This window comes from Mobula birostris, chromosome 10 (assembly GCF_030028105.1).
Source record: "Mobula birostris isolate sMobBir1 chromosome 10, sMobBir1.hap1, whole genome shotgun sequence".
NCBI classification, from domain to species: Eukaryota; Metazoa; Chordata; class Chondrichthyes; order Myliobatiformes; family Myliobatidae; genus Mobula; species Mobula birostris.
The window spans coordinates 22987304-23012696 of NC_092379.1; the positions used below are offsets into that span (position 1 = coordinate 22987304).

Below are 25393 nucleotides of genomic sequence, written 5' to 3' on the forward strand. Positions count from 1 at the left end.
CTCGTTGGAAAGGTGGCGGGGAGTTCAAAAGCAGCAGGTGGAGCTGCTGGCTGCCGATGGCTCCTCCATCACGGACCCTGATGGAATTAACAACGAGGTCCGTTCATTCTATCGGTCCTTATTCTCGCCTGATCCGTCAAATGCGGAGGCGTGTAATGAGGTCTGGAAGGATTTGCCTAAGGTCAGCCCAGAGGACGCAGTGCGTCTGGATGCCCCCCTGACTCGGGAGGAGCTGTCCACTGCCCTTCGGCAACTCCGGAGGGGCAAGTCCCCTGGTTTGGATGGACTGAGTGTTGAGTTTTATCAGGCTTTTTGGGATGTCCTGGGGGATGATTACAGCCTTGTCCTAGGGGAGAGCCTAGCTACCGGAGAAATGCCCCTCTCATGGCGAAGAGCTGTTGTGGTCCTACTGCCCAAGAAGGGAGACCTCCGCCTGCTAAAGAACTGGCGGCCGGTCTCCCTCTTGTGCACGGACTACAAGATCTTCACCCGGGCAATGGCCAACCGTCTGGGTTCGGTAATTGGACAGGTGGTCCATCCTGACCAATCTTACACAGTCCCGGGCCGCTCCATCCAGGACAATGTCCACCTAGTACGGGACCTGATCCACCTACTCCAGGAGACTGGGACCCCGGCAGCGTTTCTTTCTCTTGACCAGGAGAAGGCTTTTGACCGGGTGGACCACAGTTTCCTGGTGGGCGGGGAGTACAAAAGCAGCTAGGAAAGGTGGCGGGGAGTTCAAAAGCAGCTAGTGGAGCTGCTGGCTGCCGATGGCTCCTCCATCACAGACCCTGATGGAAAGGTGGCGGCTTTTGGGCTCGGACCACACTTTGTGGCCCGAGTTCGGCTCCTGTACTCTGCCGCAGAGTGCCCAGTTAAGATTAACGGATCATTGACAGGACCTATCCACTTCCGAAGAGGAGTGCGTCAAGGGTGCCCCATGTCCGGTCAACTGTATGCGATCTGTGTCGAGCCATTCCTCGACCTTCTTCGGCGAAGGCTGACAGGTCTGGTTCTGCGCGAACCGGACATGGGGGTCGTCCTCTCGGCCTACGCCGATGACGTACTCCTCAAGATGACAGACCCGTGACCTGCGGAGGATGCGCGAGTGCCAAGATGTTTTCTCGGCGGCATCCTCCGCCAGGATCAACTGGGCGAAATGTTCCGGACTCTTAGTAGGCCAGTGGCAGGTGGACTCCCTGCTGGAGGAGATGAGAGATTTTGAGTGGAGCACCAGACGTCTTCTCTATCTGGGAGTCTACCTGAGTCCTTCTGGGGAGAGCTGGCTGGCGAACTGGCAGGACCTGGAGACAAAGGTCATGGCCCGGCTAGGGCGCTGGTCAGGCCTTCTCAGGGTGCTTTCCTATCGAGGCAGGGTGGTGGTCATAAACCAGCTGGTGGCTTCCATGTTGTGGTACCGGATGGTCACCTTGACCCCCCCTTCCCCCTTTTGTTGCAAGAATGCAGAGGAAGCTAGTGGACTTCTTCTGGGGAAACAGGAAGCACTGGGTCTCTGCAGCGGTTTGGAGTCTCCCAGAAGGAGAGGGCTGACAGTCGCTGGTGTGTGTACGTACACGACTGGCGGCTCTCCGCCTCAGGACTCTGCAGAGATTCCTGTATGCCGAGCACCCTCCCAGGTGGCACGTGTTGGCGACTTTCTTCCTCCGGAGGGGCTGCTGTCTTGCCGAAGATATGCAGCTACCACCGGCGGGCGTTAGCCGTGCTGCTTTGCAGAGGCTGCCCGGCTTCTATCAGGACCTACTGAGAGTCTGGAACATGGTTGCCTCAGGCCGGGAATCCCCTCCTCTGGCAGAGGGCGGGGTCCTGGCCGACCCTTGTCCTGTCTCAACGGATGTCAGTGCGGCTCAGGTGTGTGGAACGACTCGGGCTGAGCTGCTCGTCGGGCCCAGGCCCCGCAGCCTTGCCCGAGAGACGAATCCACACAACTTGAGCCGTCTTTCATCGACACCCACAATCCCATTCAGGAATGCAGGCAGGAGGTACCTTTATGGGCTGCTGCTCCACACCCTCCACTTCCTCGCATTTGTCCACCGTCCCGACATGCCATGGTGGTCGGTCTTTCCACCTGGAGGTGAGGGGGGTCCCCAGTGGAAGTCCCTTTACAAGGGAGTCCTTCCCATGCACCTTGGGGATCTCGGCTGGAGGGTGCTGCATAAAGCGGTGCCCTGCAAGAAGTTCTTTAGTTTGTACACGGATCTCCCAGCCGCATGTCACTTCTGCGGGCTGGAGGAGACCGTGTACCATATGTACATGGAGTGTGTGAGGCTGCAGCCCCTTTTCGCGTTTTTGCGTGGGCTGCTTCTCGCCTTCTGGTTGCATTTCAGTCCCACCCTATTCATATATGGTCATCCAGTAAGGAGGGGGGCACAGAGGGATGAGGATGTCCTTGTCAACTTGCTCCTGGGGCTGGCGAAAATTGCCATCCGTGGCTCCTGGAAAAGGGTGGCAGGAGGTTCTCCCCAGGCAGACTGCCTGGCTATGTTTAGGGGGTATGTTCGTGCCCGGGTGAATATTGAAAAGGAATACGCACAGTCCACGGCGACCGTCGAGATGTTCCAGGACCGTTGGGCTCCGCGAGGTGCAAATGCCATCATTGATGAGGATGGCAATATATTGGTTTAACATGTATTGTCTGTTTGTAGTGTAGTAAATGTGTTAGTCACTGGGTTTGTAAATATTGTATAGCACCGACATTTGTAATAAAGAATTTTGTAAAAAAAAAGGCTGCGGGGGCTGGAGACCATGCGGCGACTACCGCAGGCTGAACAAGGCTACAACTCCAGACCGCTACCCTGTGCCACACATTCAAGACTTTGCAGCAAACCTACACGGCGCAAGGATCTTTTCCAAGGTAGACCTCATCCGGGGACTACCATCAAATCCCGGGACATCCGGACGACATCCCCAAAACAGCACTCATCACCCCGTTCGGCCTTTTCGAATTCCCCCGAATGCCACTCGGCCTAAAGAATGCCGCAAAGACGTTCCAGCGGCTAATGGACGCAGTGGCACGCGACCTGGACTTTGCATTCATCTATTTGGACGACATCCTCATAGCCAGCAGTAGTCGTCAGAAGCATCTGTCCCACCTCCGTCAACTCTACGCCCGACTGAGCGAATTCGGCCTTACAATCAACCCGGCCAAATGCCAATTCGGATTCGACACCATCGACTTCCTGGGCCACAGGATTGCTAAAGACAGGGCAACCTCTCTGCCCGCCAAGGTAGACGCAGTCCGCCACTTCCCCCGACCCAACACAACCAAAGGCCTGCAGGAATTCGTGGATGTGGTGAATTTCTAACACCGTTTCCTCCCCTCAGCAGCCCGAATCATGCACCCCCTGTTCACCCTGATGTCGGGTAAGGACAAGGACATTACCTGGGATGAAGAGGCCGCGGCCGCTTTCATTAAAACCAAAGAAGCCTTGGCAAACGCCGCAATGCTAGTGCATCCCAGAACGGACGTTCCTACTGCCCTCACGGTGGACGCATCCAACACAGCAGTCGATGGCGTGCTGGAACAACTCATCGAGGGTCGCTGGCAACCCCTGGCGTTCTTCAGCAAACACCTACGACCACCCAAACTCCAAAACAGTGCTTTCGACTGAGAGCTATTGGCACTTTACCTGGCTATCCGGCATTTCAGATACTTCTTAGAAGGTAGGCCCTTCACCATGTTCACGGACCACAAACCGCTTACCTTTGCGTTCACGGTGTCCGACCCATGGTCATCCCACCAGCAGTGACATCTGTCCTACATCTCCGAATACACGACGGACATCTGGCATGTCTCGGGAAAGGGCAACGTCGTGGTGGACGCACTATCCAGACCTACCATACAGGCCCTGTCCCAGGGGGTGGACTATGCAGCGCTGGCGGAGGCACAGCAGGCAGACGATGAGATCCCTAGTTACAGAACTGCGGTCTCCGGTTTGCAGCTCCAAGACCTCCCCGTAGACCAAGGTGAGAGGATCCTACTGTGTGACGTAGCTACCGGCCAACCCCGCCCCATCGTCCCGGCAGCATGGCGGCGGCGAGTTTTCGACTCCATTCACAACTTCGCGCACCCCTCCATCAAGACAACTGTCCGGCTGGTCGCCAACAGGTTCGTGTGGCATGGACTTCGTAAACAGATCAGTGAATGGGCCAAAGCGTGCATGCAGTGCCAAACAGCCAAGGTGCAGCGGCACACCAAGGCTCCGCCACAGCAGTTCGAACCCACCCGCCGGAGGTTCGACCACATTCATGTGGATAACGTGGGGCCCTTGCCAGTGTCGCGAGGAGCGCGGTACCTCCTAACTATGATAGACCGGTTCACCAGATGGCCAGAGGCGGTCCCGCTCACCGACACCACCTCTGAATCCTGCGCCCGAGCACTGATCGCAACCTGGGTAGCACGCTTCGGGGTACCAGCCCACATTACCTCCGTCAGAGGCGCCCAGTTCACCTCCAGCCTGTGGTCAGCTATGGCCAGACTTTTAGGAAAACAGCTACACCAAACAACTGCCTACCACCCACAGTCGAACAGACTAGTGGAGCGTTTCCACCGTCACCTGAAGTCGGCTCTCATGGCCCGCTTGGGAGGGCCTAACTGGGTGGACGAACTTCCCTGGGTCCTGCTCGGAATCCGCACGGCACCCAAGGAGGATCTACACACCTCGTCGGCCGAGTTGGTGTACGGCACATCCCTGGTAGTCCCAGGAGAGTTCACACCAGCCCCAAGGGAGCAAGAGGAAGAACCCGCAGCAGTCATGGCCAGACTACGTGACAGGCTCAGTAACCTGGACCCCATACCCACTTCACAGCACGGACAGAGCCCGACCTGCGTACCCAAAGATCTGCAGAACTGTAAGTTTCTTTTTGTATGACGGGGCGGACACCGGCACCGCTACAGCGGCCCGACGAGGGGCCGTTTAAGATGATCAGGAACAACGGGTCCACATTCGTGCTGGACATTGGGGGGAGAGAGGAGGTTTTCACAGTGGACCGACTCAAACTGGCCCATGTAGACTTGGCACAGCTGGTACAGGCTCCCACCCCTCATTCTGGACTTCCCCAACATTGGGAACAATCTTCCTGCATCTAGCCTGTCCAATCCCTTTAGGATCTTATACGTTTCAATCAGATTCCCCCTCAATCCTCTAAATTCCAACGAGTGCAAGCCCAGTTCATCCATTCTTTCTTCATATGAAAGTCCTGCCATCCCAGGAATCAATCTGGTGAACCTTCTCTGTACTCCCTCTAAGGCAAGGATGTCTTTCCTCAGATTAGGGGACCAAAACTGCACACAATACTCCAGGTGTGGTCTCATCAAGGCCTTTTACAACTGCAGTAGTACCTCCCTGCTCCTGTACTCGAATCCTCTTGCTATGAATGCCAGCATACCATTCGCCTTTTTCACCGCCTGCTGTACCTGCATGCCCACTTTCAATGACTGGTGTATAATGACACCCAGGTCTCGTTGCACCGCCCCTCTTCCTAATCAGCCACCATTCAGATAATAATCTGTTTTCCTGTTCTTGCCACCAAAGTGGATAACCTCACATTTATCCACATTAAAGTGCATCTTCCATGAATTTGCCCACTCACCTAACCTATCCAAGTCACCCTGCATCCTCGTAGCATCCTCCTCACAGCTAACACTGCCGCCCAGCTTCATGTCATCCGCAAATTTGGATATGCTGCATTTAATTCCCTTGCCTAAGTCATTTCTATATATTGGAAACAACTGGGGTCCCAGCACTGAGCCTTGCGGTACCCCACTAGTCACTGCCTGCCATTCTGAAAAGGTCCCATTTATTCCCACTCATTGCTTTCTGTCTGCCAACCAATTCTCTATCCACATCAATACCATACCCCCAATACCGTGTGCTTTAAGTTTGCACACCAATCTCCTGTGTGGGACCTTGTCAAAAGCCTTTTGAAAATCCAAATATACCACATCCACTGGTTCTCCCCTCTCCTAGTTACATCCTCAAAAAATTCTATGAGATTCATCAGACATGATTTTCCTTTCACAAATCCATGCTGACTTTGTCCGATGATATCACCGCTTTCCAAATATGCTGTTATCACATCTTTGATAACTGATTCTAGCATTTTCCCCACCACCAACATCAGGCTTACGGGTCTATAATTCCCCGGTTTCTCTCTACCCACTTTTTTAAAAAGCAAGGTTACATTAGCCACCTTCCAATCCTCAGGAACTAAACCAGAATCTAAAAAGTTTTGAAAAATTATCACTAATGCATCCACTATTTCTTGGGCTACTTCCTTAAGCACTCTGGGATGCAGACCATCTGGCCCTGGGGATTTATCTGCCTTTAATCCCTTCAATTTACCTAACACCACTTCCCTACCAACATGTATTACCCTCTGTTCCTCCATCTCACTAGGCCCTCAGTCCCCTACTATTTCCAGAAGATTATTTATGTCCTCCTTACTGCAGACAGAACTAAAGTACTTGTTCAATTGGTCTGCCATGTCTTTGTTCCCCATGATCAATTCACCTGTTTCTGTCTGTAAGGGACCTACATATGCCTTAACCAATCTTTTTCTCTTCACATATCTATAAAAGCTTTTACAGTCAGTTTTTATGTTCCTTGCCAGCTTTCTCTCACAATCTTTTATCCCTTTCCTAATTAAGCCCTTTGTCCTCCTCTGCTGGACTCTGAATTTCTCCCAGTCCCCAGGTATGTCACTTTTTCTGGCTAATTTGTATGTTTCTTCTTTGGAATTGATACTATCCCTAATTTCCCTTGTCAGCCACGGGTGCACTACCTTCCCTGGTTGATTCTTTTGCCAAACTGGGATGAACAATTGTTGTAGTTCATCCATGCAACCTTTAAATGCTTGCCGCTGCATATCCACCGTCAACCCTTTAGGTATCATTTGCCAGTCTATCTTAGCTAATTCACATCTCGTACCTTCAAAGTTACCCTTCTTTAAGTTTAGAACCTTTGCTGCTGAATTAACAATATCACTCTCCATCTTAATGATGAATTCCACCATATCATGGTCACTCTTACCCAAGGGGCCTCGCACGCCAAGATTGCTAACTAACCCTTCCTCATTGCTCAATACCCAGTCTAGAATGGCCTGCTCTCTAGTTGGTTCCTCAACATGTTGGTTCAGAAAACTATCCCGCATACATTCCAAGAAATCCTCTTCCTCAGCACCCTCACCAATTTGGTTCACCCAATCTATATTTAGATTGAAGTCACCCATTATAACTGCTGTTCTTTTATTGCACGCATTTCTAATTTCCTGTTTAATGCCATCCCCAACCTCACTACTATTGTTAGGTGGCCTGTACACAACTCCCACTTGCGTTTTCTGCCCCTTAGTGTTATGCAGCTCTACCCATATCGATTCCACATCCTCCTGGCTAATGTCCTTTCTTTCTATTGCGTCAATCTCCTCTCTAACCAGCAATGCCACCCCACCTCCTTTTCTTTCATGTCTATCCCTCCTGAATACTGAATATCCCTGAATGTTGAGCTCCCATCCTTGGTCACCCTGGAGCCATGTCTCTGTGATCCCAACTATATCATATTCATTAAATCTGCACATTCAATTCATCCACCTTGTTACGAATGCTCCTTGCATTGACACACAAAGCCTTCAGGCTTGCTTTTACAACACTCTTAGCCCTTATATAATTATGTTGAAAAGTGGCCCTTCTTGATTTTTGCCCTGGATTTGCCGGCCTGCCACTTTACTTTTCACCTTACTACTTTTTGCTTCTACCCTCATTTTACACCCCTCTGTCTCTCTGCACTTGTTCCCATCCCCCTGCCACATTAGTTTAAATCCTCCTGCACAACAGTAGCAAACGCTCCCCCTCGGACATTGGTTCCAGTCCAGCCCAGGTGCAGACCGTCCTGTTTGTAACGGTCCCACCTCCTCCAGAACTGGTCCCATTGCCCCAGAAATTTGAAATTTCAAGCCACATATTCATCTGAAATATCCTCCTATTTCTACTCTGACTAGCACGTGGCACTGGTAGTAATCCAGAGATTATTACCATTGTAGTCCTACTGTTTAGTTCACCTCCTAACTCCTTAAATTCACCTTGTCGGGCCTCATCCCGTTTTTTTCCCTATATTGTTGGTACCTATGTGCACCCTCCCACTCCAGAATGTCCTGCAGCCGCTCAGAGACATCCTTGACCCTTGCACCAGGGAGGCAACCTACCCTCCTGGAGTCTCGTTTGTGGCCGCAGAAACGCCTATCTATTCCCCTTACAATCGAATCCCCTATCACTACAGCTCTCCCACTCCTTTTCCTTCCCTCCTGTGCCGCAGAGCCATCCGTGGTGCCATGAGCTCGGCTGCTGCTGCCTTCCCCTGATGAGACATCTCCCCCAACAGTATCCAAAACAGTATATCTGTTTAGGAGCGAGATGACCTCAGGGGACTCCTGCACTACCTGCCTACTGCTACGCTGTTCAGTGGCCACCCATTCCCTTTCTGCCTGTGTAGCCTTTACCTGCGGTGTGGCCAACTCACTGAACGTACTATTCACGACTTTCTCAGCATCGCGGATGCTCCCGTATGAATCCAGTCGCAGCTCCAGCTGCTCAATGCGGTCTGCCATTGCGGAAAGTTGATTAGCAAAAGGGATACCAGAGGATCATGGGACGGGAGGCCTAGGGAGAAAGAAAGGGGGAGGGGGAAGCCTAGAGGATGGGCAAGGAGTACAGTGAGAGGGACAAAAGAAGAAAATGGAGAGAGAGAAAAAAAATTAATAATAATAAACAAACAAATATCGGATGGGGTACAAAGGGGAGGTGGGGCATTAACGGAAGTTAGAGAGTCAATGTTCATGCCATCAAATTGGAGGCTACCCAGACCGAATATAAGGTGTTGTTCCTCTAACCTGAGTGTGGCTTCATCCTGACAGTAGAGGAGGCCGTGGGTAGACATATCAGAACGGAAATGGGACGTGGAATTAAACTGTTTGGCCACTGGGAGAACCTGCTTTCTCTGGCGGACAAAGCGTAGGTGTTCAGCAAAATGGTCTCCCAATCTGCGTTGGGTCTCACCAATATATAGAAGGCCACACTTGGAGCACCAGACACAGTATATCACACCAGCAGTGTCACCTCACCTGGAAGGACTGTCTGGGGCCCTGAATGGTGGTGAGGGAGGAAGTGTAAGGGCAGGTGTAGCACTTGTTCCGCTTACAAGGATAAGTGCCAGGAGGGAGATTGGCGGGAAGGGACAGGAAGGGACCGGGGGGGGGGGGTTGAATGGACAAGGCAGTTGCGTTGGGAGCGATCCCTGCGGAAAGTAGAAAGTGGGGAGGGGGAGGGAAAGATGTGCTTGGTGGTGGGATTCCGTTGGATATGGCGGAAGTTACAGTGAATTATGTGTTGGACACAGAGGCTGGTGGGGTGGTAGGTGAGGACAAGGGGAACTCTATTCCTAGTGGGGTGGCGGGAGGATGGGGTGAGAGCAGATGTGCGTGAAATGGGAGAGATGTGTTTGAGGGCAGAGTTGATGGTGGAGGAAGGGAAGCCCCTTTCTTTAAAAAAGGAAGACATCTCCTTCGTCCTGGAATGAAAAGCCTCATTCTGAGAGCAGATACGGCGGAGACAGAGGAATTGAGAGAAGGGGATTGCATTTTTACAAGTAACCGGGTGGGAAGAACACTAAGAAGGTCTCAGTTTATATTCAGGAATTTTAAATTTCCCATGTCAACAACCCCATTATTTTTACACATTTCCTTAATCAGATTGCATATCTGTTCCTCAATGTCCTGGTGGCTATTAGGGGGTCTGTAGTGCACAACACATAGGAGCAGGAGTAGGCCATCTGGCCCGTCGAGCCTGCTCTGCCATTCAGTAAGATCATGGCTGATCTGGCCATGGACTCATCTCCACCTACCTGCCTTTTCCCCATAACCCTCAATTCCACGACTATGCAAAAGCCTATCCAACCTTGTCTTAAATATATCTACTGAGGTAGCCTCCACTGCTCATTGGGCAGAGAATTCACACAGATTCACCACTCTCCAGGGAAAAGCAGTTCCTCCTCATTTCCGTCCTAAATCTACTCCCCCAAATCTTGAGGCTATGTCCCCTCGTTCAATCCCTTCAATCCCATCAGTGTGATTGCACCCTGCCTATTCCTGAGTTTCACTGAAATGGACTCAGTTTTTGACCTCTCCATTATGTCTCCTCTGAGTGCAGCTGTGATATTGTCCCTGACTGGTAATGCAACACACCCCCTCTTTATCTCCTCTTCTATCTTTTCTAAAACTTCAAAAACCTGGTACATTAATCACCCATTCCCGCCCCTCTCTCAACCAAATTTCAGTAATGGCTATAACATCGTAGTTTCATGTTCTAATCGATGCTTTAATTTCATCACCCTTACCCATAATACTCCGAGCTGTACCCAGAATGATTCTACACCTTCCCATATGTCACCTCTTTCTAATGATTCGATTTAATTTTTTGCCAACATAGCCACACCACGCCTTCGGCCTACCTGCCTGTCCTTTCGATACAATGTGTATCCTTGTATATCAAGCTCCCAACTATAATCTTCTTTCAGCCACAATTCAGTGATGCCCACAATGTCATACGTGCCAATCTGTAGCTGTGCTACAAGTTGATCTACCTTATTCCGTATACTGTCTGAATTCAAAGATAACACTTTCAATCCTGTATTCATCACATTTTTTTGATTTTTGTACCCCTTTTGCATTGCAACTCATCCCATTGACTGCAGTTTTGCCCTGTCATCAGCCTCTGCTTGCTAGCAGTCTCACAAACACTGCCTTTGTTTGTAAACCAACAACTCGATCCTCACCCTTCTCTCTCTCCATTTAATTATCTATTAGAATTAGAAACTGCGGATACCGTTAAATTTTTAGGAATTTAGTTTGATAAAATACTCAAATGGTCAACACATATTAAAGAAATAATAACCAAAAGTCAGAAAGTGCAAAATGTTATGAGGTGTTTAACAGGAAAGGAATGGGAAGCTGATAGGAAACCCTTGAAAGCAATATATAGGATTAATAAGATCAATACTGGACTAAGGAAGTATGGGATATGGACCAGCATCACACTGTGTGCTCAATAAACTGGATATAATTCAAATTCAAGCATTAAGGTTGATCAGTGGGGCAATGAGGACAACACCAGTGGTGGCAATGCAGGTGGAGTTGGGAGAGACACCTCTGGAACTGAGAAGGTCACAGCTTGTGTTAACATATTGGGTAAACCTACAAGGGCCTGGAGAACATCATACAAGTAAACAGCTTTTAGACCGATGCTGGGAAAAGGAAAGAAGGAAATTCAGAAATTTTGCACGGACTATTGAAGGGAAAGCAGAAAGGACAGGAATTAGTAACAAGGCAGCGAGTGATACAGTACCTTTTCCTGGGCTGACTCCATGACTGTGTGAAGCATCAGAGGTGGATCCTAAATTATTCAGAAAGAGATGGAAAAGTAGAGAAGTCAACTTAAATCAAGATATAGTTGAATGTTACGTAAACAATAATAATTATGGATATTTACAAAATTACACAGATGTTTCAAAAACAGTAATAGTAGATTAGGGGTAGGACTGGTCGTGCCTGATTTTAACATGAAAAAGCAGGTGAGGATAAATGATGATTTCTCAGTGTATACAGGTGAAATGACAGCTGGACTACAGTATTTTCTTTGCAGTGGGTGGAGGAAGTGAGTCTGACCAGATTTGTAATATTGTCTGATTCAAGCACAACAATCAGGAGTCTAAAAGATTTACATTCAGTGGCAAAACCAGACATTGTATGTGGGATAATACAAACCTTATTTCGACTTGAAATAGTATCCAGAGAGAAGTGGGATGGTTGAGGAACGCAGGGAAGAGCAGGAGGGAGGAAGTGATAATATCGAGACTGAGGTTTGGGCACAGAGTGTTAAAGTGCATTGTTTTTCATAATACAAAACATGGGAGGTGTGAATATTGTAATCAACAAGACATAATCAGAAAAGCGAATAGACCAATTAAAAGTTATCACAGAATAAAATACGATTTAAAATTAACAGCATTTTCCTGAAAGAATCACAGGATTATTGCTTTAAATAGTAGTGCAGTTACTTCAGAGCACAGGTCTTTTTTTTCTAAAAATTGATACAAATATAAATATGTGGGTTAAAATTCGTTGACCCACACTCCAGTTCAGAAGGGGCAGCAATGGACCTTAAAGATTTTTACCAACCGCCATAAACGCCTCAGAAACCTATCGGCTATTGAAAGGCCTCGATGGGGTTGATGTGCAGAGGATGTTTGCGAGAGTGTCGGGATGTAAACATACCCAGACCATTCCCGCCTTTCGCCGTTTGCCCAAAGAAGAGCGAATAAGGCATCAACAGAGTAAACGTCAGGCAGATACGGTGAACCAGACGTCCAGCTTCCTGTTCCGTTCCTTACCGCCATTGTTTAAAAGGACCTACGGGTCCTGACAAAGGGTCTCGGCCCGAAACGTCGACTGTACCTCTTCCTTGAGATGCTGCCTAGCCTGCTGCGTTCACCAGCAACTTTGATGTGCGTTGCTGCGGCCCTCCCACCTGTTTTACAGAGGATGAGAGACACATGCAGACCGCCTGCCGCTGTTGGTTGCTTGGAGGCGGCACCTTCCCACCCATTGTTTTGCGCGCAGAGCCGTCATACGACTTGCTCTGCCACGGGTCAAATTGTTTTAAGTCATGCGGAGGTTGAATTATTATTTCCGCACGGTATTTCTGAAGCCTTGAGGAACATTGGGAGCGAATTTGCCATTTGATGGTCACATGTTGTGTTGTTTTTAAAAAAGAAAACGATGTTTAATGGCAGTTGCGATTCTCTTCCAAATAATGAAATGGAGACACTACGTACCCAAGCGCCTCTGCGCGTAGAATAAGCTCTATCTCGAATGGAACTGGAGACGAAGTAGGGTTGAGATCTTTCATGTGGACTGAAAGACAGAGGGGAGGTGACCGGGGTAAAGAGGCGAGGGAAGGGGTAGAGCAGGTGCTGTCAGGTGATAGGGGCCGCCAGGTGAGCGGGTGGACGGGCAGATGGGGAATGGAACAGTAGCAAAAGGCTGAAGATAATGGAATCTGATGGGAGAGGAAGGTGGAGCATGAACTAAAGGGAGGGAGGTGCGGAGGGCAGAGGGGAGTAGTGGGGACGGGAACCAGTGGGATGAGTGTGTGGGTTGTGTCACGGACTGGTATGGAAACACCCTTGAATAGAAAAGCCCACAAAAATGCATGGATACAGTCCACTCCATTACAGGTAAAGCCCTTGTTGTGACTGTGAACGAAGTCACCAGGGAGACACTGAAGCTGGTGGTGATAGAAGTCTTTATTCAGCAAAACAAGCAGCAGGCATCATACTCCAGACACTCTTAGAAAAAGAGGCCTGCCTGACCCAATATTACATGACATTTTTATATGCTAAATATGAAATGTAACAGCAGGACAATTCTGTATTTACAATGCATCCAGAATGCTCCCTTTGAATCATATATAATTTTCAAATACCTCCATCTTCACATCCACACTCCAGACACCCAAAATGAATGTTAATTCCCCTGACTCTGGGCACATTCATGCTCATGCAGGTATCTGGGGTCGAATCTGGAGTTTCCTTGTTTGCAATCTACCCCATTCTGCAGCTCCAAGAACACCATTGTTCTGGGTGCAATTTAAACTGAATCTACAATCCATGTTCAATTTGAAGACTGGTTACTGTGGAAATTAGTATTTACTACATACCATCACTCCAGAATACGTCCTCACAGCCATCCACACGGTTAAGCACATCTCCAAGGGATGCTGTTGCAGGAAAGCAGCATCCATCATCGAGCACATCCACCATTCAGGACATGCTCTCTTCTCACTGCTGCCATCAGGAAGAAGGTTCAGAAGCCTTGTGTCCCAGACCACCAGGTTCAGGAGCAGTTATTACCACTTAACCATCATGCTCTTGAACCAGAGTGGATAACTTCACTCACCCCAACACCAAACTGATTCCATGAGACCATTAAGATATTGGAGCAGAGTAAGGCCATTCGGCCCATCGAGTCTGCTCCACAACCTGTGGACTCACTGTCAAGGACTCTACAACTGATGTTCACAATATTACTTATTTATTATTTTGATTTATTTTTCATATTTGCATATTTTCTTGTCATTTGAACATTGGTGCATTATCCATCTTTGTTGTTTGCAGATTTTTGTTGAATCTATTCTGTTTTTTAAATATTTACTGTGACTACCTGCAGAAAATCCGTATACCACTTTGGATACTTTTGTGGGGATGACCTCCTGGAGGAATGCCACGGCAAGCGGGTTACAGGCACTGAGCATGGGACTGTGGTGCAGAAGGGAAAGAGAGAGAAGAAGGGAGTGGTAGTGATCGGGGACTCAATAGTGAGGGGAACCAACAGGAGATTCTGTGGACGTGAATGGGACACCCGGATGGTATGTTGCCTCCCTGGTGCCAGGGCCAGGGACGTCTCAGATTGTGTCCACAACATTTTGCAGGGGAAGGGAGAGGAGCCAGATGTCTTGATACATATTGGTTCCAATGACATTGGAAGGAAAAGCAAAGAGGTCCTGAAAAGAGATTTTGGAGAGCTAGGCAGAAAGCTGAGAAGCAGGATCTCCAGGGTATTAATTTCTGGATTACTGCCTGTGCCACGTGTCAGTGAGGGTATAAACAGGATGATTTGGCAGATAAATGCGTGGCTGAGAAGCTGGTGCAGGGGGCAGGGCTTCAGGTTCTTGGATCGTTGGGATCTCTTCTGGAGGAGGTGTGATCTGTTCAAAAGCGACGGGTTGCATCTGAATCCGAAGGGGACCAGTATTCTCGTGGGCAGGTTTGTTAGAGCTATTGTGCAGGATTTAAACTAATTTGGCTGCGGAATGGGAACCGGAGTGATAGGACTCAGGATAGGACGGATGGTGAAAAAGTGAAGATAGTGTGCAGTCACCGTCAGGAAGGGCAGGCAGGTGATGGGATATTGTCACAGCTAACAGGCTGAGTATCAAAACGTTAGGGATGCAAAATCAAAAAGGGTAGCAAATATAGCATTCAGGGTGTTGTATCTCAATGTGCAGAGTATAAGAGATAAGGTGGATGATCTTGTTGCACTGCTACTGATTGACAGGTATGATGTTGTGGCCATCACTGAATCATGGCTGAAGAATGGTTGTAGTTGGGAGCTGAATGTCCAAGGTTACACATTGTATCGGAGGGATAGGAAGGTAGGCAGAGGGGGTGGTGTGGCTCTACTGGTAAAGAATGGCATCAAATCAGTAGAAAGATGTGACATAGGATCAGAAGATGTTGAATCCTTGTGGGTTGAGTTAAGAAATTGCAAGGGTAAGAGGACCCTGATGGCAGTTATATACAGGCCTCCCAACAGTGGTTAGGAGGTGGACCACAGATTACAACAGGAAATAGAAAAGGTGTGTCAAAAGGGCAATGTTATGATAGTCATGAGAGATTTTAACAGGCTGGTCAATTGGTAAAATCAGGTTGGTAATGGATCTCAAGAGAGTGAGTTTGTTGAATGCCTGGGAGATGGCTTTTAGAACAGTTTGCCATTGAGCATACCAGGAGATTAGCGATACTGGATTGGGTGTTCTGTAATAAACCGATAAAATTGATAAAATCGATGATCTCAGGGTGGCCAGCAACCTTGGCTGGCTACGGAAACAGCCGAATCCATATCTAGCTCAGAGTGGCAGGGCCACTCAGCTGGCCCCGGAAATGGCCAAATCCATACCACGATGACTGCTCCAACTACAGACAAGGTTCCATGAAGCAGTGGTCCTCCATAAAGGCCCAGAAATCATGAATGGCTGCTCTAGCCTTCCACCAGCAGGTTGCTCTAAGGGGATACTAACAAGAAAAACCAGCACCCACACTCGATCCCAGGGCCACTTATATTCCCAGCCCCAAGACAAGCATCAGGTGCCTTTGATTAAGCCCAACTGAAACAAGGGACAGCCGGAAGACCCGGAGTCTTGAGTCCACGGACCGGACTGTGAACCGGAATGCAGACTTCATGGACCGGACCATGACAGATTATACGTTATTAGGAGTTTGAAGCGATTTGGCATTTCAACAAATACGCTCAAAAGCTTCTATACAACACACACAAAAAATGCTGGTGAACACAGCAGACCAGGTAGCAAATATAGGAAGTGGTACAGTCGACGTGTCGGGCTGAGACCCTTCGTCAGGACTAACTGAAAGAAGAGATAGTAAGAGATTTGAAAGTGAGAGGGGGAGGTGGAGATTCGAAATGATAGAAGAAGACAGGAGGGGGAGGGATGGAGCTAAGAGCTGGAAAGTTGATTGGCAAATGGGATACGAGGCTGGAGAAGGGAGAGGATCATGGGATGAGAGGCCGATAGAGAAACAAATGGGGAGGGGAGCCCAGAGGATGGGCGAGGAGTTATAGTGAGAGGACAGAGGGAGAAAAAAGAGAGAGAAAAAAACAATAACAATAATAAATAAATAAATAAGGGATGGGAGGTGGGGCATTAACGGAAGTTAGAGAAGTCAATGTTCATGCCATCAGGTTGGAGGCTACCCAGCTGGAATATAAGGTGTTCTTCCTCCAACCTGAGTGTGGCTTCATTTTGACAGTAGAAGAGGCCGTGGATAGACATAGCGGAATGAGAATGGGATGTGGAATTAAAATGTATAGCCACTGGGACATCCTGCTTTCTCTGGGGGACAGCCTTCCCATCCTCTGGGCTCCCCTCCCCCTTTCTTTCTCCCTAATCCTGATCCTCTCCCTTCTCCAGCCTCATATCCCTTTTGTCAATCAACTTTCCAGCTCCTAGCTCAATCCCTCCCCCTCCTGTCTTCTCCTAACATTTCGGATCTCCCCCTCCTCCCACTTTCAAATCTCTCACTATCTCTTCTTTCAGTTAGCCCTGACGAAGGGTCTCAGCCTGAAACATCGACTGTACCTCTTCCTATAGATGCTGCCTGGTCTGCTGCGTTCACCAGCATTTTTTGTGTGTGTTGCTTGAATTTCCAGCATCTGCAGGTTTCCTCGTGTTTGCAAAAACTTCTGTGGTTGTTCCGTGGTGTCTCAGGAAGACAGCGTCCATTATTAAAGACCTGCAGCACCCAGGGCTTGCACTTTTCTCACTGTGATCAGAGTCATAGTCATTGTCATAGTCATAGTCATACTTTATCCATCCCGGGGGAAATTGGTTTTCGTTACAGATGCACCATAAATAATAAATAGTAATAGAACCATAAATAGTTAAATAGTAATATGTAAATTATGCCAGTAAGTTATGAAATAAATCCAGGACCAGCCTATCGGCTTAGGGTGTCTAACCCTCCAAGGGAGGAGTTGTAAAGTTTGATGGCCACAGGCAGGAATGACTTCCTATGATGCTCTGTGCTGCATCTCGGAGGAATGAGTCTCTGGCTGAATGTACTCTACATTATGTAGTGGATTGGAGACATTGACCAAGATAGCATGCAACTTAGACAGCATCCTCTTTTCAGACACCACCGTCAGAGAGTCCAGTTCCATCCCTACAACATCACTGGCCTTACGAATGAGTTTGTTGATTCTGTTGGTGTCTGCTACCCTCTGCCTGCTGCCCCAGCACACAACAGCAAACATGATAGCACTGGCCACCACAGACTCGTAGAACATCCTCAGCATCGTCCAGCAGATGTTAAAGGACCTCAGTCTCCTCAGGAAATAGAGACGGCTCTGACCCTTCTTGTAGACAGCTTCAGTGTTCTTAGACCGGTCCAGTTTATTGTCAATTCGTATCCCCAGGTATTTGTAATCCTCCACCATGTCCACACTGATCCCTTGGATGGAAACAGGGGTCACCGGTACCTTAGCTCTACCACCAGCTCCTTAGTCTTTTTCACATTAAGCTGCAGGTAATTCTGCTCACACCATGTGACGAAGTTTCCTACCGTAGACCTGTACTCAACCTCATCTCCCTTGCTGATGCATCCAACTATGGCAGAGTCATCCGAAAACTTCTGAGGATGACAAGACTCTGTGCAGTAGTTGAAGTCCGAGGTGTAAATGGTGAAGAGAAAGGGAGACAAGACAGTCCCCTGTGGAGCCCCAGTGCTGCTGATCACTCTGTCGGACGCACGTTGTTGCAAGCACACGTACTGTGGTCTGCCAGTCAGGTAATCAAGAATCCATGATACCAGGGGAGCATCCACCTGCATCACTGTCGGCTTCTCCCCCAGCAGAGCAGGGCAGATGGTGTTGAACGCACTGGAGAAGTCAAAAAACATGACCCTCACAGTGCTCGCTGGCTTGTCCAGGTGGGCGTAGACACGGTTCAGCAGGTAGACGATGGCATCCTCAACTCCTAGTCGGGGCTGGTAGGCGAACTGGAGGGGATCAAAGTGTGGCCTGACCATAGGCCGGAGCAGCTGTCATCAGGTAGGAGATACAGAAGCCTGAAGGCGCACACTCAGCGATCAGGAACAGCTTCTTCCACTCTGCCATCCGATTCCTAAATGGACATTGAAGCTTTGGACACTACCTCACATTTTTCATGTACAGTATTTTTGTTTTTGCACATTTTTAAATATTATATTCAATATACGTAATTGATTTACTTGTTTGTTTATTATGTTTTATTTTATTTATTGTTATATTTTTTTCTCTCTCTGCCAGGTTATGTATTGCATTGAACTGCTGCTGTGAAAATAACAAGTCTCATGTCACATGCTGGTGATAACAAACCCGATTCTGATTCTGATTCTGAACCGGAGGTGATCAGGGAGTTTAAGGTAAAGAACCCTTAGGAACTAGTGATCACAATGTGATTGAGATCAACTTGAAATTGGATAGGGAGAAAGTAAAGTCTGACATAGCAATATTTCAGTGGAGTAAGGGAAATTACAGTGGTATGAGGAGTTCGCCAAAGTAAATTGGAAGGAGCTGCGAGCAGGGATGTCAGCAGAGCAGCAATGTCATGTTTCTTTGGGAAAAATGAGGAAGGTGCAGGACATGTGTATTCCAAATATGAAGAAATACTCAAATGGTAAAATAGTACAACTGTGGCTGACGAGGGAATTCAAAGCTGATGTAAAAACAAAAGAGAGGGCATACAACAAAGCGAAATGATTGGGAAGACAGAGGATTGAGAAGTTTTTAAAAACCTACAGAGAACAACGAAAAGAATCATTAGAAGGGAAAAAATAAAATATAAAAGCAAGCTAAAAATAATATCAAAGTGGATAGCAAAAGCTTTTTGTAGTATGTAGAAATTAAAAGAGAAATGAGAGTGGATACAGGACCGCTACAAAATGAGGCAGGAGAAATAATAATGGGGAACAAGGAGATGGCAGATGAATTACATGAAAATTTTGCATCAGTCTTCACTGTGGAAGACACCAGCAGTATGCCTGATGTTGTAGTGTGGGAAGGAAGAGAAGTGGGTGCTGTTACTATTACAAGGGAGAAGGCTGAAGACCTAAAAGATCATAAGTCACCCAGACCAGAGAAACTGCACCCTAGCGTTCTGAAAGAGGTCGCATTAGAGATTGTGGTGGCAGTGGAAATGATCCTTCAAAAATCATTGGACTCTGACAAGGTGCCAGAGGACTGGAAAATTGCAAATGTCACTCCACTCCTTAAGAAAGGAGTAAGGCAGCAGAAAGGAAATTATAGAAACGTTAGCCTGACCTCAATGGTTGGGAAGATGTTCGAGTCAATTGTTAAGGACGAGGTGACGGAGTACTCGGTGACCCAGGACAAGATAGGACAAAGTCGGCGCGGTTTCCATCAGGGAAAACCCTGCCTGACGAACCTGTTGGAATTCTTTGAGGAGATTAAAAGGAGGATCGATAAAGGGGATGTAGTGGATGTTGTATATTTGGACTTGCAGAAGGCCTTTGACAAGGTGCCACGCATGAGGCTGCTTCACAAGTTAAGAGCCCATGGTATTTCAGGAATGTTACTAGGATGGGTGGAGCATTGGCTGATTGGAAGAAGTCAGCGAGTGGGAACAAAAGGATCCTTGGCTGGTTGGCTGCCAGTGACTATTGGTGTTCCGCAGGGATCAGTGTTGGATCCACATTTTTTATGCTGTATCTAAATGATTTAGATGATGAAATAGATGGCTTTGTTGCCAAGTTTGCAGATGATACAAAGACTGGTGGAGGAACAGGTAGTGTTGAGGAAATGGGTATGATGCAGAAGGACAGATGGAGTTGGAGAATGGGCGAGAAAGTGGCAAATGAAATATAATGTTGGAAAATGCATGATCATGCACTTTGGTAGTAGAAATAAATGAGTGGAGTATTTTCTAAGCAGGGACAAAATCCAAAAATCTGAGATGAAAGGGACTTGCAAGGCCTTTTGCAGAAGACCCTATAACCATATAACAATTACAGCACTGAAACAGGCCATCTCGGCCCTTCTAGTCCATGCCAAACACTTACTCTCACCTAGTCCCACCGACCTGCACTCAGCCCATAACCCTCCATTCCCTTCCTGTCCATATACCTATCCAATTTTGCTTTAAATGACAATATCGAACCTGCCTCTACCACTTCTACTTGAAGCTCATTCCACACGGCCACCACTCTCTGAGTAAAGAAATTCCCCTTCGTGTTACCCCTAAACTTTTGCCCCCAACTCTCAACTCATGTCCTCTTGTTTGAATCTCCCCTACTCTCAATGGAAAAAGCTTATCCACGTCAACTCTATCTGTCCCACTCATAATTTTAAATACCTCTATCAAGTCCCCCCTCAACCTTCTACGCTCCAAAGAATGAAGACCTAACTTGTTCAACCTTTCTCTGTAACTCAGGTGCTGAAACCCAGGTAACATTCTACTAACTCTTCTCTGGACCCTCTCCATTTTGTTGACATCTTTTCTGTGATTCGGGGACCAGAACTGTACACAAGACTCCAAATTTGACCTCACCAATGCCTTGTACAATTTAACATTTCATCCCATCTCCTATACTCAATGCTCTGATTTATAAAGGCCAGCATACCAAAAGCTTTCTACACCACCCTATCCACATGAGATTCTACCTTCAGGGAACTATGCACCATTATTCCTGGATCACTCTGTTCTACTGGATTCTTCAGTACCGTACCATTTACCATGTATGTCCTATTTTGATTAGTCCTTCCAAAATATAAAGGTAAACTTTCAAGTCAAATCGTCACTTTTTATTGTCATTTCGACCATAACTGCTGGTACAGTACACAGTTAAAACAAGACAACGTTTTTCAGGACCATGGTGCTACATGAAACAATACAAAAACTACACTGAACTACGTAAAACAACACAAAAACTACGCTAGACTACAGACCTACCCAGGACTGCATAAAGTGCACAAAACAGTGCAGGCATTACAATAAATAATAAACAAGACAATAGGCACAGTAGAGGGCAGTAGGTTGGTGTCAGTTCAGGCCCCGGGTATTGAGGAGTCTGATGGCTTGTGGGAAGAAACTGTTACATTGTCTGGTCGTGAGAGCCTGATCGCTTCGGTGCCTTTTGCCAGATTACAGAAGGGAGAAGAGTTTGTATGAGGGGTGCGTGTAGTCCTTCATAATACTGTTTGATTTACGGATGCAGTGCGTGGTGTAAATGTCTGTAATGGTGGGAAGGGAGACCCTGATGATCTTCTCTGCTGACCTCACTATCCGCTGCAGAGTCTTGCGATCCGAGATGATGCAATTTCTGAACCAGGCAGTGATGCAGCTGCTCAGGATGCTCTCAATACAACCTCTGTAGACTGTGGTGAGGATGGGGGTTGTGAGATGGACTTTTCTCGGCCTTCGCAGAGAAGGCTGGGCTTTCTTTGCAATGGAGCTGGTGTTGAGGGACCAGGTGAGTTTCTCTGCCAGGATGATTCGGTGGTGAGGAAGGCAATGCAATGTTAACATTCATTTCAAGAGATCCAGAATACAAGAGCAGGAATGTGATGCTGAGGCATTATAAGGCACTGGTGAGGCCTCACCTTGAATATTGTGTACAGTTTTGGGCTCATCATCTTAGAAGAGATGTGCTGGCATTGGAGAGGGTCCAGAGGAAGTTCACAAGGATAATTCCAGGACTGAAAGTGTCATAATATGAGGAGCACTTGATGCTTCGGTGTCTGTACTCGCTGGAATTCAGAAGGATGAGGGGGAATCTCATTGAAACCTTTTGAAAATTGAAAGGCCTAGACAGAGTAGATGTGGAAAGGCTGTTTCCCATTATGGGAGAGTCTAGGACAAGAGGGCACAGCTTCCGGATAGAAGAACGTTCATTCAAAATAGAGATGTGGAAAAATTTCTTCAGCCAGAGGGTGATGAATCTGTGGGATTTGTTGCCACATGCAGCTGTGGAGGCCAGAACTTTGTGTGTATTTAAGGCAGAGATTGATAGTTTCTTGACTGGACATGATATCAAAGGTTGTGGGGAGAAGGCTGGGAAGTGAGGTTGAGGAGGAGATAAAAAAAGGATCAGCCATGATTGAACAGTGGAGCAGACTAGATGGGCCAAATGGCCTAATTCTGCTCCTATGTCTCATGGTCTGAAATAAATCTCAGGGTAGTGTATGGCGGCATCTATGTACTCTGATAATACCGTTAAGGAAGGGGTCCATGTACCGAAGGTTAGGAACCCCTGCTCTGAATCCTATCAATTCATGTACTTGTCCAAGTGTTTTTTTAGTGTTGTTCTTGTATCTGCCTCACCCACATCATCAGGCAGCTGATTCCATCTGCAGACCGTCCTCTGGTTGAAAAACTTGTTCCTTCTGTTCCCATCAAATCTTTTAACTCTGTCCTGAAAACTGTGCCCCCTGGTAGGTGATGGGTGGGAGTGACAAAAGGCTGAAGATAATGGAATCTGATGGAAGATGAAGTGAGGCCTCAACAGTGCTTTATAAAGTCTCAACATTACATCCTTGTTTTTATATTCCAGTCCTCTGGAAATAAATGCTAACATCTAATTTGCCTTCCTCACCACAGACTCAACCTGCAAATTAACCTTCAGAGAATCCCGCTCAAGGGCTCTCAATTCCTTTGTACCTCAGAATTTTGTATTTTCTGTGTCCACCTGGTCAAAAGTTAAAGCTTTAATTTCTTCTACAAAAGAGCATGACCATACAATTGCTGACACTGTATTCCATCTGTCACTTCTTTGCCCAGTCTGCTAATCTGCTTCAGTCTTTCTGTAGCCTCTCTAAAAACTACCTGCCCCTCCCCCATGACAAACTCGCCAATAATTTCCTTTCTTCTGTCTCTCTCCCTTCTTGAAGAGTGGAGTGACATTTGCAATTTTCCAGTCCTCCATTCCAGAATCCAGTGCTTCTTGAAAGATCATTACTAATGCCTCTATATTGTCTTCAGCCACCTCTTTCTGAATGTTGTGGTGTGCACCATCTACTCCAGGTGACTCATCTACCTCAATTTCTCAAGAATCTCCTCCATGGTAATGGTAGCACACTTCATGACCCCTGACACCTGGAACTTCTACCATGCTGATTGTGTCTTCCACAGTGAAGACTGATGAAATGTATTTATTCAGTTCTTCAGCTATTTCCTTGTCCCACATTACTACCTTCCCAGCATCGTTTTCCAGTGGGCCGATATGACCTCTCACCTCTCTTTTACACTTCATATATCTGAAGAGACTGTTGGTATCCTCATTAATATTATTGGCTAGCTTACTTTCGTATTCCACCTTTACCTTCTTACAGACTTTTTTAGTTACCTTATGCTGGTTCTCAAAAGCTTCCCAGTCCTCCAACTGTCATGGTCTTGTCCGTGAAGTCAGCATTCCGGTTCACGGACCGGTCCATCAATCCGCATTCTGGGTTTTCCCTGTTTTCCCCAGTTCCATTGGGTGCCTTAACTGACGCACCTGATTCTTGTTTTGGGCTGGCACATAAATACCTCTCAAACCAAAAATTGTCTGCTGGACTGTTCCCTCCCCCTTCCTTCTGAAGCCCTGCCTGCATCCCCGTCAAGTTCAACTGCCAGAGTGAGACCGGAGCCTTGCCGTGCCAAGATAAGGAACTATTTATTGTTGAGTGTGGAACTATCTCTTTGTGTCCCCGTGTTTAGTGACTGTGTCAAAGATGAGTCCTGACCCTAGGTCCTGTCCCCAAGGAGGGGTCCCGGCTCTGTGTTCTGTGTTCCAATTTCCAGGTGCTGTGTTCCAGTCCTGTCCAAGTCTAGGCTTCCTGTTCTTGTCCAGTCCAGGAGTCCCTTGGCAGTTTACTTCAGCAGTTCCCTCGGCAGGTGTCCTTGGCAGAGAGGGTCCTGGCCCTGTGTCCCAGAGCTTAACCAAGCCGAGTTGAAGAGACACGTCCTGTCCTGGAGTACCTCGTCCAATTCAAGTCCAAGGCTCTGAGTGTACAGTTCAATTCCAAGGCTCTGTGCTCCAAGTCCAAGTCCAGGCGCTGTGTTCCAGCCTGGTCCAAATCTGAGCTCCACGTCCTCATCTAGTTCCGGTTCCTTGCCCAGTGCTGGGGTATCCTATCCTGTCCTGTAGCCACGTCATGTCCTTGCCAAGATGCTAGGCCCGAGTTCCAGCCTAGACCCGGGTTCCAGTTCCGAATCAAGACCCAGGTTCCGGGTCCTTGTCCAGTTTCTGTTTCCGGAGTTCCGTGTTCCTAGTCCAGGCTCCTCGTTTCTAGTTCCCCGTCCAGGTCCTCTGTTTCTAGTCCAAGTCCTAGCCCAGGCCCTGAATCCTAGTCTCATCCAGGGCCTGTGTCAATGTCCAGCGTTGTTTCTTCCTTACTCACCTTCCTATCTCGATAAACCTAGTCTCTGTCTTGCTTTTGGGTCCGCCATCCATGCACAGCTTATAACACTAACTTCTCAGTAATTTCTGCTCAGTTATGTGCCCTCTCTTTGACTTTATGTTGTCCTTGACTTTCCTTGTTCGGCATGGCTGAGTCACCTTGCCTTTAGAATACTTTTTCCTTTTTGGAATGTATAGATCTTTTGCCCTCTGAATTGCTTCCAGAAATTCCAGCTATTGTTGCTCTACCATCATCCCTGCCAGTGTTCTTTTCCAATCCATTATAGCAATCAACTCCTCTCTCATGCCTCTATAACTTCCTTTACTCCACTGTAATACTGATACATCTAACTTTAGCTTCTTCTCAAATATCACGGTGAATGTCGTCATTTTATGATCATTAGCCCTTCAGGGTTCTTTTACCTTAAACTCTCTAATCAATTCCAGTTCATTGTACAATCCCCAATACAGAATAGTCAATCTGCCTGCAAGGATATGGGAACTCTCGGGCTCAGGTGTAACCTATCCCTTTTGTACATGTTAAATCTTCCCCAGAAGAGGTCCTGATAATCCATAAATCTGAACCCGTGCCTCCTACA

General features: G+C 47.6%; 1 long non-coding RNA gene across 2 annotated transcripts in view; it reads right to left on the reverse strand.

Annotated features, from left to right (window-relative positions):
• Positions 1-12657, reverse strand: part of LOC140204461 (uncharacterized) — a 40710-nt gene extending 28053 nt beyond the window's left edge. For both annotated transcript variants that reach the window (XR_011887626.1, XR_011887625.1), the window contains exons 1-2: positions 12456-12657; positions 11411-11458 (exon numbers count right to left, since the gene is read on the reverse strand). This is a non-coding gene — a long non-coding RNA (uncharacterized lncRNA). The remainder of the gene's footprint in view (positions 1-11410; positions 11459-12455) is intronic.
• Between the last annotated feature and the right edge of the window lie 12736 nt (positions 12658-25393).